The sequence below is a fragment of the Pseudorasbora parva genome, chromosome 7 (assembly GCF_024679245.1).
Source record: "Pseudorasbora parva isolate DD20220531a chromosome 7, ASM2467924v1, whole genome shotgun sequence".
NCBI classification, from domain to species: Eukaryota; Metazoa; Chordata; class Actinopteri; order Cypriniformes; family Gobionidae; genus Pseudorasbora; species Pseudorasbora parva.
In genome coordinates, this window is record NC_090178.1 from 7,935,749 (window position 1) to 7,949,038 (window position 13,290).

The 13,290-nt window shown below is 33.4% G+C and overlaps 1 long non-coding RNA gene across 1 annotated transcript; it reads right to left on the minus strand.

The window, feature by feature from the left end:
- Nucleotides 1-245: 245 nt before the first annotated feature.
- Nucleotides 246-3,131, minus strand: LOC137083576 (uncharacterized). The gene is made up of 3 exons (XR_010906525.1): nt 3,019-3,131; nt 1,930-2,080; nt 246-843 (listed from the first exon to the last, which is right to left on the minus strand). It is a non-coding gene; the product is annotated as an uncharacterized lncRNA (long non-coding RNA).
- Nucleotides 3,132-13,290: the final 10,159 nt, after the last annotated feature.

The following is a 13,290-nucleotide window of genomic DNA, read 5'->3' on the forward strand; positions in this document are numbered from 1 at the left end:
TATGAATCAGTGAATCGATTCATGATTCGATACGCTGATTCATAACGTTTGAAACTTTCTTTTGAAATCGGCCCATCACCATACAAGTCGTTATTTAGTTGTTGTTTTTTTGTTCACAAAAACTACTCATCGCATCATAAAATGATTGTAGAGCCGCTGTAGTGAGATGGGCTTTGTAACGACGTCTTTAGTGCCTTTATGGGTCTTGAGAGAGGAAATGACATTGGTGTCAATGAAGGCCTGTCTGAGCCATCGGATTTCAACGCGAATACCTTCATCTGTGTTCTGAAGATCTTACTGAAGGTCTTACTGGTGTCGAACGATATTAGGGCAAGTAATTAATGACAGAATTTTCATTTTTGGGTCAACTAACCCTTTAAGAGCAAAAGACAAATATAACAATGTAGGATACTGACACCAAAGATTGGTAAGAAAGTAAAAATTCAAAACAAGCGAAATTTAGAGATTTACAACCATTAAAATAAAAATAAAAAAACAACTACACCACCATAGCACCAACCCATCAATATCATTAACAACTGCTAGACGTCTTTAAAATGTTCTAGTGTTTGTGGCAATTTTCCTTAAAAGGAATTAAGTGGTATGCAGGGCTCCATATATCTGTGTGTGATCATTACCTCTTTCCATGTGCCTATTTCAAGGAATTACTACTCAGTTTAAGTTCCATATTGAGCTTGGAAAAAAAGCTAAAATTGTCCATGGATTTTCAAGTTTTTCGATTTATACAGGAACCTCAGAAATCTTGGAGGAATGTGTTGATGTTGTTTCGATCCCTTCATCTCAGCCTCTGATCCTTGTTCAGGGTTTATTCCCAGGAAAACTCTTAAAGAAAGGAACACACATTTTTTTTTTAGCTACACAAGTAATGAAATAAATGAAACTGAAACTGAGTAACATGCAGACTATGTTGAAAATACTTATTTAATCAGGGCTTGACAGAGATCATCTTCGGAACACAGTTTAAGATATTTTATATTTAGTCCCAGAGCATAATGCAGTCTATGCACACTATACTGTCCATGTCCAAAAAGGTAATAAAAACATCATCAAAGTAGTCCATATGAGACATCAGTGGGTTAATTAGAATCTCTTGAAGCATCGAAAATACATTTTGGTCAAAAAATAACAAAAACTAAAATTTTATTCAGTATCAGTCTTCTCTTCTGCATTTGTTTTTTAAACCTCAAATAAAGATTCAAACGGCCATGAATCAGTGAATCGATCAATGATTTGGATCGCCAATGTCACGTGATTTCAGCAGTTTGGCACGTGATCCAACAAATGCAGAAGAGAAGACTGATGCTGAATACAATTTTAGTTTTTGTTATTTTTGGACCAAAAAAACATTTCTGGACATGGACATTATAGCATACACTTGCATACGCTCTCGTACTAAATTTAAAATATCTTAAACTGTGTCTGAAGATGAATGGAGGTCTTACAGGTGTGGAACGACATTAGGGTGAGGAGTCAATAACATCAATTTCATTTTTGGGTCCTAAATATATAAGTCTTATTTTCTTATATTTAGTATTGCTCTTTATTTAAAAAAAAAAAAAAGTAATTATTATCTGATTACTCGATTAACCGATGGAATAATCGGTAGAATACTCGATTACTAAAAGAATCGATAGCTACAGCCCTAATGAAGACGTAAGTTTAAACTAACAAAACACTGATAAGAATATAGGAGGTGACAGGAAGACGCCATATAGCAAATGTAATTGTCACTGTTTAAACCCACTCCCCATCACTCAATAAAATAATAATATTAACAAAATTAAACATTTAAAAATTAAATTAAACAGCAAGATTAAATAATTTTCAGTTTATAAAAATAGCAATAAAACAACATGCTCTTATTGTCAACATGATATTAAGTAATTTCACATGCAATGTGTTGCTTACCTTTGGATGAATTCCAGGGAGTGTGCCATCTCTTTTGGGTATTTGATGTAAACATAAAACAAAGAGAAAGTGAAGCTCAGGGCCATGATGGGGGAGGTGATGTGATCATTAATAATTTCCTGATCCACAGCAATCTTGAATTGTCCATCACCTTACACAAACAGCATACAGGTATAACAACAAGAAAAGTATTATAACGTTACATGCACACACATCCAATAGACCAGACATTTAACAGACCCTTTAAGACCTAATACGGGGACGCGTCGTCCCTCGACTGTATAAAGTTCTGAAAAAGCATACAGATGTCTGCTTGGATACTCATCAAGATGGACATGTTGACATACTTTTTGTGTGAGTTTGTCCGTTAAGGCGTAAGACTTGAAAGATAACTCAATATTTGCTAACTGTGCGCGCTTTCAGATGAGAGCAAAACCAAATGTGTTTACAAGAATACTTGCCGAGAGGGGTAGTTTGACTTACATAATGCATACCGTATAACTTATGTGTCCATTCAAGTGCACTGAGGACGCGAGCTATCGGAAACGCACCCCTCTCCCTCGGTGTGCGCGCGCGAGCCCTGTATGTAACGTTAACGTTTTGTATGTGAGTCTGTGCGCACAAATAACAGTGGGGCGTGTGATAGCCTAACGTTACTGAATTAATCCTCTTTTAGCACTGGAATAGTTTTATATCTATTTAATGTGTAAACAAGTTTTGAACTACTCAAGAGAGACACACGCCCTTTTACATCTTCATATTGTAGCACCTAACTTCGTTTAAAATGTAATGTTAGTAAAGCTAACAACTGTAAACCACATGCTCACTCCGGTGAAATACATTTCAATACACTACATAACGTTTAAACGACACCAACAACAAATATAAGTTGATAATTCAATAAATAAAACAGTACATTGAGAGCATCTTCACAAATATCAGCTAAATTTGAGAATGTACAAGTCGGTTAACAGGAAGGGTCCGACAGACGAGTCAGATAGCACCTAAAATACAAAAATAACGCTTTAAAACAGGTTGTGACAAATGTATGAAAAAGAACAGAAACAAAATACAATTCTTAATGTTTACCACAGAAGCGGGAGGTTTATCCTACTCCAAAATCTGACTGAAACGTGATGGTGATCCGTGCATGTAATGGCGATTAGTGTATGTAAAAAAAATTTGTTTCTCATGCGTTTCCCGCCGACTGAGGTTCTTGCTCCCACAATGCAATGCGCAATTAAAAATACGGAAAAACACCTGTAAAACACAAATACGGAAAATTCCTTCAAGATAATACAGTATATTATACTGTATTTTTACGGACATTTTTTACAGTGTGTTACATAAAATATGCGCATTGTGTTTTAATTTTTCTTGAGACAAATTAATATGACCATGTCAGTAAAAGTCTTTAACTGAAAATATCATCTTAGCATTATCTTAAAAGTCTGCACAAAAAGAAATTTCAACACTATCTAATTTCTGGTTTTTGTTTTGTTTTGTAAATCATAACTGGACTGCGTTACACTTCTCTCTGGTGACATGTAGGACTTTTAACATGCGGGTACTTGTAGGACACAATCTGTAGGCGCATTTTCCAAAACTCGAATCACAATTCGCGCAACGACCTTCTGTTTTTACCACACATTAACACAATCCATGTTGGTTTCACACAATATCCAGTCATTTAAAATAATTCTAAAATGCATACATTTTCTGTTCACACATGCTTAGCCAATACCAAAAAATCATGGTTTCTTCCGGTCTTATTTACAAATGCTTAAACAGTACGTCACAAATGAAGAGCTAATGGTCCAATCTTTAAATATAGTATAAAGCCTCTACTTCTGTAATAATACTGTTTGTAACAAGCTCAGACATTGTTCATAAAATAATCACAAATGATTGAGCCTTTTATTTTTTAATAAACCGTTTCTGGACCTTGATACACTTAAGCTCTCTCCTAAAGTTGAAGAACAAGCTGCTCAAGCAAGCTCTTTGAAAAACAAGCTGCTTGGTTGACTTGTTTCTTTTTTTTGTACTGTGAATGTTCATGGGCATTTATATGCCTTATTGACTTGCTTTTTTTAATTATTTACCCTGTGACATCTAAAATGTTCATTGTGTGCAACCTTTACACTTACATTTCTATTAGTTGCATGTATTGCACATTATTTAATAACGAGGGTTGCCATCATTTGATAACTGTTTTGAAAAAATATTTTTACATTTTAAACATTTCAGAATTTTATTTCAGGTTTTTGTTAGTTTAAAAGGCTTTCCAAGTGTTCTGATACTGAGATTACACTATTTATGCATATAACTGCTAGTTCCAATATCTGTTTAATATGTCCTTGAACGCTGATGTTTATCATCCCTCAAGCTGTTTAAACCTTTCAACTGATTTCAAGCATTATTATAACAGTAACATTTAATTAAATTTAAAACAATTACCAGCATATCATAAAACAAGTAAAATGTATTTAAAAGAGCAAATTATTTTAAGTAATTACATTAATTACATCAGACTTGTAAGTAAAAAATACTTTATATGACTTAACAGGACAAGTTACATTTAATTATTACTTTGTCAATTTTACTCCGCATAGTTCAGTAGACATTTTAAGTAGCATATTTCTAAAATATTTTTATCTTGTAAAAAATGTAGGCTAAAGAATTATACATCATTGTTGAATTTCTTTAGCCTTGAAATCTAGACGTACCCTAGCGGCAGCAAATCTAATCTCCCCGCGAGTGTCGTCTAGCAACTCTCAATACCCTTCTGAGTTGTATTCCTCACCATCTGGACGGGCCAATCACATTGTGTATAGAGTCGGCGGGCGGGGCCATAATGACGACGGCCGAGTTGCGTTTGCGTGCTTCTAGTAAACACAGAAACTGGCGAACAGCGGCGGTCTTTCGAATCAGCTTTGGCCGCGACTCTGGAAGACTTGTAGTCAAGCTTTTCTCCGAGAAAAGAACAAAGAACGGCACTGAAGTCATTCTTAAGAAGGGAAGATGTGTTCGGAGTTTAGCCGACATATACGGCGAATGTTTAATCTGTCAGCGAGCTCTGTCGTTGCTCTGGTTGGTGTAGCGCTATCCTATCGCGTGCAGAGGGAGTTTGAAAGACAACCGTTTATCCGCCCCTCAGATTGAGCTGTCAATGGTGAGTTTCCAGACCAAACATCTTGATGTGGGTCTGGCTTGTCAGGCTAGAATTTCTTTCCATTACTTGGAAAAATAGGACTCTATTGCTTCTTTAAATAAGAATAGTTTCTTTAAATAAAATAAAAAAAATGTTGATCCTTGTATAACTTGTAAAGAAATATTATTGCTAACCTATGTTGGAGGAGAGAATGTGTAGAATGGCTTACAGTAAAATTAAACTGAACAATACAAAAACAATGGCATTCCTATTGTACTGTGTTCTACCTGTAGTTTTTTCATAATGACATCAATAGTTAGTGTTTTGATAGAGTTTTGACGGAATGATTACATTTTGAATTTGTTTTGCTGTGTTTTGATTCCATTGGTTACATTTTGAAATGTAGATTTTGGCAAGTTTTTGCTCTAATATTTTTTTAATGTAAATTTCACAGATATGGAAATCTACTGAACTATGTGGAGTAAAATTGACAAAGTAATAATTAAATGTAACTTGTCCTGTTAAGTCATATAAAGTATTTTTTACTTACAAGTCTGATGTAATTAATGTAATTACTTAAAATAATTTGCTCTTTTAAATACATTTTACTTGTTTTATGATATGCTGGTAATTGTTTTAAATTTAATTAAATGTTACTGTTATAATAATGCTTGAAATCAGTTGAAAGGTTTAAACAGCTTGAGGGATGATAAACATCAGCGTTCAAGGACATATTAAACAGATATTGGAACTAGCAGTTATATGCATAAATAGTGTAATCTCAGTATCAGAACACTTGGAAAGCCTTTTAAACTAACAAAAACCTGAAATAAAATTCTGAAATGTTTAAAATGTAAAAATATTTTTTCAAAACAGTTATCAAATGATGGCAACCCTCGTTATTAAATAATGTGCAGTACATGCAACTAATAGAAATGTAAGTGTAAAGGTTGCACACAATGAACATTTTAGATGTCACAGGGTAAATAATTAAAAAAAGCAAGTCAATAAGGCATATAAATGCCCATGAACATTCACAGTACAAAAAAAAGAAACAAGTCAACCAAGCAGCTTGTTTTTCAAAGAGCTTGCTTGAGCAGCTTGTTCTTCAACTTTAGGAGAGAGCTTAAGTGTATCAAGGTCCAGAAACGGTTTATTAAAAAATAAAAGGCTCAATCATTTGTGATTATTTTATGAACAATGTCTGAGCTTGTTACAAACAGTATTATTACAGAAGTAGAGGCTTTATACTATATTTAAAGATTGGACCATTAGCTCTTCATTTGTGACGTACTGTTTAAGCATTTGTAAATAAGACCGGAAGAAACCATGATTTTTTGGTATTGGCTAAGCATGTGTGAACAGAAAATGTATGCATTTTAGAATTATTTTAAATGACTGGATATTGTGTGAAACCAACATGGATTGTGTTAATGTGTGGTAAAAACAGAAGGTCGTTGCGCGAATTGTGATTCGAGTTTTGGAAAATGCGCCTACAGATTGTGTCCTACAAGTACCCGCATGTTAAAAGTCCCACATGTCACCAGAGAGAAGTGTAACGCAGTCCAGTTATGATTTACAAAACAAAACAAAAACCAGAAATTAGATAGTGTTGAAATTTCTTTTTGTGCAGACTTTTAAGATAATGCTAAGATGATATTTTCAGTTAAAGACTTTTACTGACATGGTCATATTAATTTGTCTCAAGAAAAATTAAAACACAATGCGCATATTTTATGTAACACATCAATAATAATTTTATTGTTTTTCAAAAAATACAAACAATTTTAAACAATATTCTACAATTTGAGTGAATTATTATTAAGTTTGTAACATAGAGGGGATTGGAATTGGTTCCAATAAACAAAAAAACTAAGATAATGTCAAGTAACACAAAACAAGGAACATTACAATTACAATGTAATTGCTAAAATACTGCATGTTTTTACTGAAACGTATTAATATTTTCAATACAAAGGACTTAACCATGTAATACGCCAATACTGATTGATTGATTGATTGATTGATTGATCATTCAGTATCACTCAACATATAACTCAGCTTAAAGAACATGTCTATCAGTGAAAAGGTGCTGTGCAGCATAGACATGTCACTCCACAAGAGGACAAGACTCTTTGTACAGCATTCGAAAGGGTAGTCCTCTGGAATTGGGAAGTCATTATCAGAGTCGGAATCACTGCTGCTTTGAAGCCAATACTTTGAATTTCGAATTTCGGCCTCCTCATAACATTTACGCAACTTAAGGCGGTTTTGTTCATGTAGTGTCTTGTTCCTGCAGGTTGATACGAGTACGTAATCATCAGGCTTTGGTTCCTTACTGTCCTTTGTCACCTTGTACCTCACATTGGGCGTCGCTCCATCCCATTCGTTTATGTAATAGGTTTTACTAGCAACCCCATTAAGATCGCTCCAAACACGGTTGTAGAAAAATGACCAGTCTTTAGCGGAGAAAAGCACGCAAGGTGTCTCCGATGTAAGTTCTTCTTCAAAAAATTCCATGGCGTAGAGTTTGACCGTGTGTGATGTCTTGTCAAAAACAAACCCCCCGATATAAACGTCACCTAGCAGAAATTCCTGTTTGACAAAATCTTCATCTTCATGAAGAAACTTGGTCAAATGGATCCTCTGTTTTTTCTGTAGTGCGTAAGGAAGGTTTTCTACCGTTTCAACAGAACTTCTTGTCGGTGTTACACCCACCAAAGATGTTTCAGTAGTCATTGTAACGCTAGAGTTGCAGACCGTTTCCTAACTTCTTTAAATAGGCCTACTAAATTATGTAGGCAGGGGCTGTAGCTTTGATGTGACTAACAAGAATGTGGTGCTTTCGATAGCCATAAAACACCAGCCGCTTTAACAGACTCAGTGAGATTAATCATGTCACGGCTTCTAACCCCTGTTCTGTGGATGGTAAACGTAATATTTCAAAAAGATCAAGACTCGCTATTCATGTTGATGCATTATGCAGACAGACCCCCTAAAATAACATAGTTTAATTTTTTTAATGCTGTATTATGCCTGTTTGACTCTGCTCAAAGTGTAGTCTTCGAAACAAAATGTAAAACTGTCCGCTACTGGCAGGGAAAAATCTACTTTACAAACTTTTACAATAGATCACAAGAAAGGATTTCTGTATTATGATTTCATTATAGCTGAATGTCTCTTATCTTATCCGCGGTAAACATTTGTGGTAAATTGTGCACGCGTACTAATTGTTGCATAAAGATTATGCTTGAATTGACCTAGAACCTAAAACGGGAACAGGTTATGTTGATGCGGTATTATCCCGCTAACAAATCAGATGGAATTTTTAGCACATCTTGTTTATTACAACCGATGTGTCGGACGTTAGGGTCAGACGTCGATGATAGTTGACGACACGTCACAATCTTTAATGTCAAGTGGGATGTTGAAAGAAACGATTCGTTACATAATTTGAAATGTTGGTTTGTCAAAAGAAGAGTTTGGTCACACATTTAAAATCATCTAAACCTCATGCCTATCTGGTGGAGTAGTAAAAATCATTATTTACAAATCCAAAATAACAAACTTTCACAATTGCTTGTGAATGTTTTTTTTTCCTAAATTGATTATAAAATGATACTTTCGTAAATGTACTTCTCGAATTACATAGAGATTTGTGCATGGATAAAACGCGTATAAGGCTAATGTTCAAAATGTGTCTATAACCTTTATAAGAGGAGTCTAACTTTGTTTAACAAGCGCAAACTTTAATGAATGCAACAGGCGTATATGTTTCAGCTGTAGAACAGCAGACTTACTTTTCACGGTGACGGTTCATGTGATTCCTCATCGTAGATGAGACTGAGACTGTAGTGACAGTAAAAGAAATATCACTTTAGTCAAACACTGTCAAATAGAAAGACTGTCGTGTCATTTCTTAATTTTCATTTATTCCTATAATGTTGATGGTGCTCAAAGAAGAGCCTTTGCCAAAAAATTTCAACAAACAAACCGGTCATCTGAAATGTAACTAAATATGACAATCACATCATCAACAAACATTGTGATTCTTGGTGTTTTAATCTTTTAGTAATTCCTCTAAAATGTCATGATACCTACAAAAATAGTTAAATAGTCAACATGTGTAAAACGTACTTGTTTGGTATGAACAAAGTTTTGTGTTCTAGGTGAGAAAAATTCACTAAGATTAGGTTTCAGGAGTGTTGCAAAACAAAATGTTTTCCCTGTGGTTGTGGAACATTGGAGGTGAATCGTTTGAAATGTAGGTTTGTCAAAAGAAAACAAATACGTTTAGTCAGACGTTTAGTAAAAATACTTAAAATGATTTGCACAAACTTGCACTGACAACGACCAGATAGGAATATTTACCTAAAAACAAATACCGCCGGGCAAATAAAATGTGAACAGTAATCTTGATCATATGACTAAGAATAGGCAATGGGGGGAAAAAATGCGTATGGCAATAAAGCGGACATTTTCTCTTATACAATGTCACTGCTTTCTTCCTCTAGGCCTCTTGAATTTACGCAGAGTTTTGTGTCCCACATAATTCCTACAAAGAACATGTTTGGATTGTATCCGTATAGGGAAGATGCAATGACGATAAACTTTAATCGATATCGATTTAATTGAGCCAAAAATAATATAGGGAAAAAGACATAAACATGTGAAACAAATGATAATTTAGCTGGATTGGGATGCGTAAGGCAATAGTAAAGACTATTAAAAATGGTAAGTGTGATAGTAGCGTACAAATATTCACAAGTGAAAGATAAATATAATTGTCTTTGTTTGATAAGAAGCTTCATCTGGATCATTGTACCGCATGATTGTTACATGCCTGATGTGATACTTAAAAAAGACCTAGGTCTATTCCAACATCACAGAGAAAGTATTTTTTCTAATAGTTTGTCAAAAGAGAAAATAATCTTGTTTAGTTGTATTTTAAAACATTGCTTTTTCTTAAAATCAAATGTATTTGGTAGCGTGATTGTCTTGTTTCACAATGTATTAACTACATTTTTATCAGGCTAGTAAAAGTAGCATGAAACTTTGCAGAAATAGGAAAAGTACATTTTATAAAACAAAACGTACCAATTAACGGCTTTGTGTCAGAACACAACGGATATGTAGATGCATTTGGTAAACTTTTTCTTCAAATGTTAAACTAGTGTCATACAGTGTTTGATTTTGCCATCTTACATGTGTAGTGTATCTTACAGTTGTGTGCATTGCAGCAAACATTATTGTCAACTAGGAGTTTAATTGATATTGAAACTTTGTAGAACTAAGAAAAGTAAAATATAGATCCATGGGACATGTACCATCTTAAAATGTAAGTTTAATATTAAGGTTTTTATGCACAATTTTAAATGTTACAGATTCACTCTGCGCTGTTTTGTGAATAACAACTGAAATGAATGACTACCTTGCAGGGCCTGCAAAATCGTTGGGGTCAAAGGGCAATCTCCCTGCTAGCGTCATCCGCTCTCCCAAAGTCTGTTCATGCTGGCCAACAGACAAACTGTCTCAACAACATACATGAGCATTACATTTTCAAAATTCTATGCATTTTGAGTAGATAACTGATAGTATATTTTATGTAAAGGGTATGTTTCCAAACTGATGAAGACCAGTTTGGAAGATGCAAGAAAATAAAAATCATATGCGACTTACAATCCTAGATCACGGCTACCATAAAATGTTGGACTATTGTAGTAGTAGTATAAGATATGACCGGTTATTATTTAAAGATCGTGCTTAGACATAAGACGAGTAAAATTAAACGTTACTAATGCTGTGTCTTTGACCACAGATGACAAACTTTGTCGATGTGTTTCATAGCATGGGGTTCATACAAGGTTAATCGTTTAAGACCTGATTTGAATATTTGTAGAAATAAGATCTAAGATTTTATATTTTAAAAAAGCTAAAGTTTTTGAACACACGATTTTAGTAAGAATATACTTTAGGTTGAATTTAAGGAAAATCATTCCTACAATGTGGCATCAGATCTTATACGGATGTCTTATAGCAAGATAAAGAACATATGACTTTATTTAAACTTTAAAGATTGGCTTTAGATCTCATTTAAACTTTAAAGATTATCCTTTGAAAGAAAATTAGTACAAACAAAATATTGGCTCTGGAAAGGCATTGGCAGACAAACTTAACATGTGCTGTGACATGATGTACACTACAGAGTCTCAGCTCTAACCCCTCCCGTCCAGAGAGGGTCTGAAGCATTCGTTTCATAGTGGAGTACTCTGGGAGGATCGGAGGGTATTTTGGCTTAAACTATTTGCTTTTTATCTTCTTCAACTCTCTAAAAATGAAAGGTATTTTTATATTTATTTATTTTTATATTTATTATTATATTTTGCTAAAACTATAACTAAAAGTGTTCAAATAATTTGAGTAACATTTGTTTTTATTCATTTAAAATAGAGAAAAGTTAATTTTATAGAACCAATTACCGTGTGTGTGTGTGTGTGTGTGCGTGTGCGTTTCAGGTATTCCCCTGATCAAAATTTGACCCATGCGCAAAACAGCTTATAAATTATATTAATTAATTAATTATTTAATTATTTTTTAAAAGATGTGGAATGTTAGATGCAGGTTCACTAAATATTGCTAAATAATATCTCTAAATGATTTTGTGTGAACCGTTTCATACATTGTATTGCTTTATAAGTAGTGTTTTTTTTTTTACTTTGAATCTATAAACACTTTTTGATACAATTTGCTAATTTTTGTGACTCCATTTTATTTAAAACTAAAATGGTTGGTTTAGGTTTTTTTTTTTATTAAACTATTTTATAAACATTCAACTTTTGTGGGGTAGATTTTCGTTTATATTATTTTAAAAAACATATAAGACTTAACAGAGAAGGCTTGTGTGAGATACACTTCACAGTACAGCATGATAATATGGTATGAGGAGGAGGAGGAGGGTCCTGATAGCCCGAACTTCAAAGGATAAAACTTTCCGTCACAAATATATATCATACCCTCTTCAAAGGATAAAAAACAACATATATTATCATTATTAACGACTTCATATATTATTAACGACTTCAAAAACATCATATATTATACCCTCTTCAAAGGATAAAAACTTTATCATACCCACTTCAAAGGATAAAAACATCTGTCAAAAACATTATATATTACACCGGTAATCCCCACCAACCCCGGAAGGTCAAAGGGCATGTCATAAATTATACCCGTAATCCCCATGAACCCCGGAAGGTCAAAGGTCACGTCATAAATCATACCGGAAACCCCTCCATGACCGTGACCCCGGAAGTTCAATCGGGCAAAAGGTCAAAAGGTCAAAGCCATAAATCTTTTTGTCATAAGCCGGATTATATTACTACTGTACTGTACTTTTATACACTAAAAGTGGGCCAATTTAGTCCCAAGTTTTGAAAAAAAAAACTTTTATATATATATATATATATATATATATATATATATATATATATATATATATACATATATATATATATATATATATATATATATATATATATATATATATATATATATATATATAAAGCCATTTTATATGCAAATACATAAATCCAATAGCCAATCACATGATATCACATGTTCTTATGGCTCCCAGGCAGAACTCAACCTGTACCAGAATTAAATATGCTGCTGTGATAGACACTTGTTTCTGGGTGTCATGAAGATTATTTATCTTTTTTTGTTGCTGTAACAAAACAAAACATAAGGTAAATTGTATAGTCTAAAATTTAAAGCCATACAAAGTCTTGAAATTAGATAAAATTGATTCAACCAAAAAAAAAATCATTCATCTTCAGAACACAAAGATCTTTTTGATGAAATCTTAGAGCTCTCATGTTTATATGTGAATAAAAGCCTAAATTCAATCTGTTCATCATATAAAGCGATCGTGTCTCTTCAAAAAAATGTTTGTATATTTTGGATATATTGACATTTTGGATAAAATTCATATGGTGTAATTTTACGATCTCTTTATGAAGTTCACTGTAAAAAAAAAAAAAAAAGCTTGTACAACAAAAAAAAGCTTAGTACCAATTTCCACTAGTTTTTTTTGTTGTTGACTCAACTCTTGAAAATCACAGTTATATGAACTGAAAATAAGTCGTCTGTGACATTTTCTTTTTTTGTTGATGTGTCAACTAGACATTATTTGTTTTCTGGAGATATGTAAC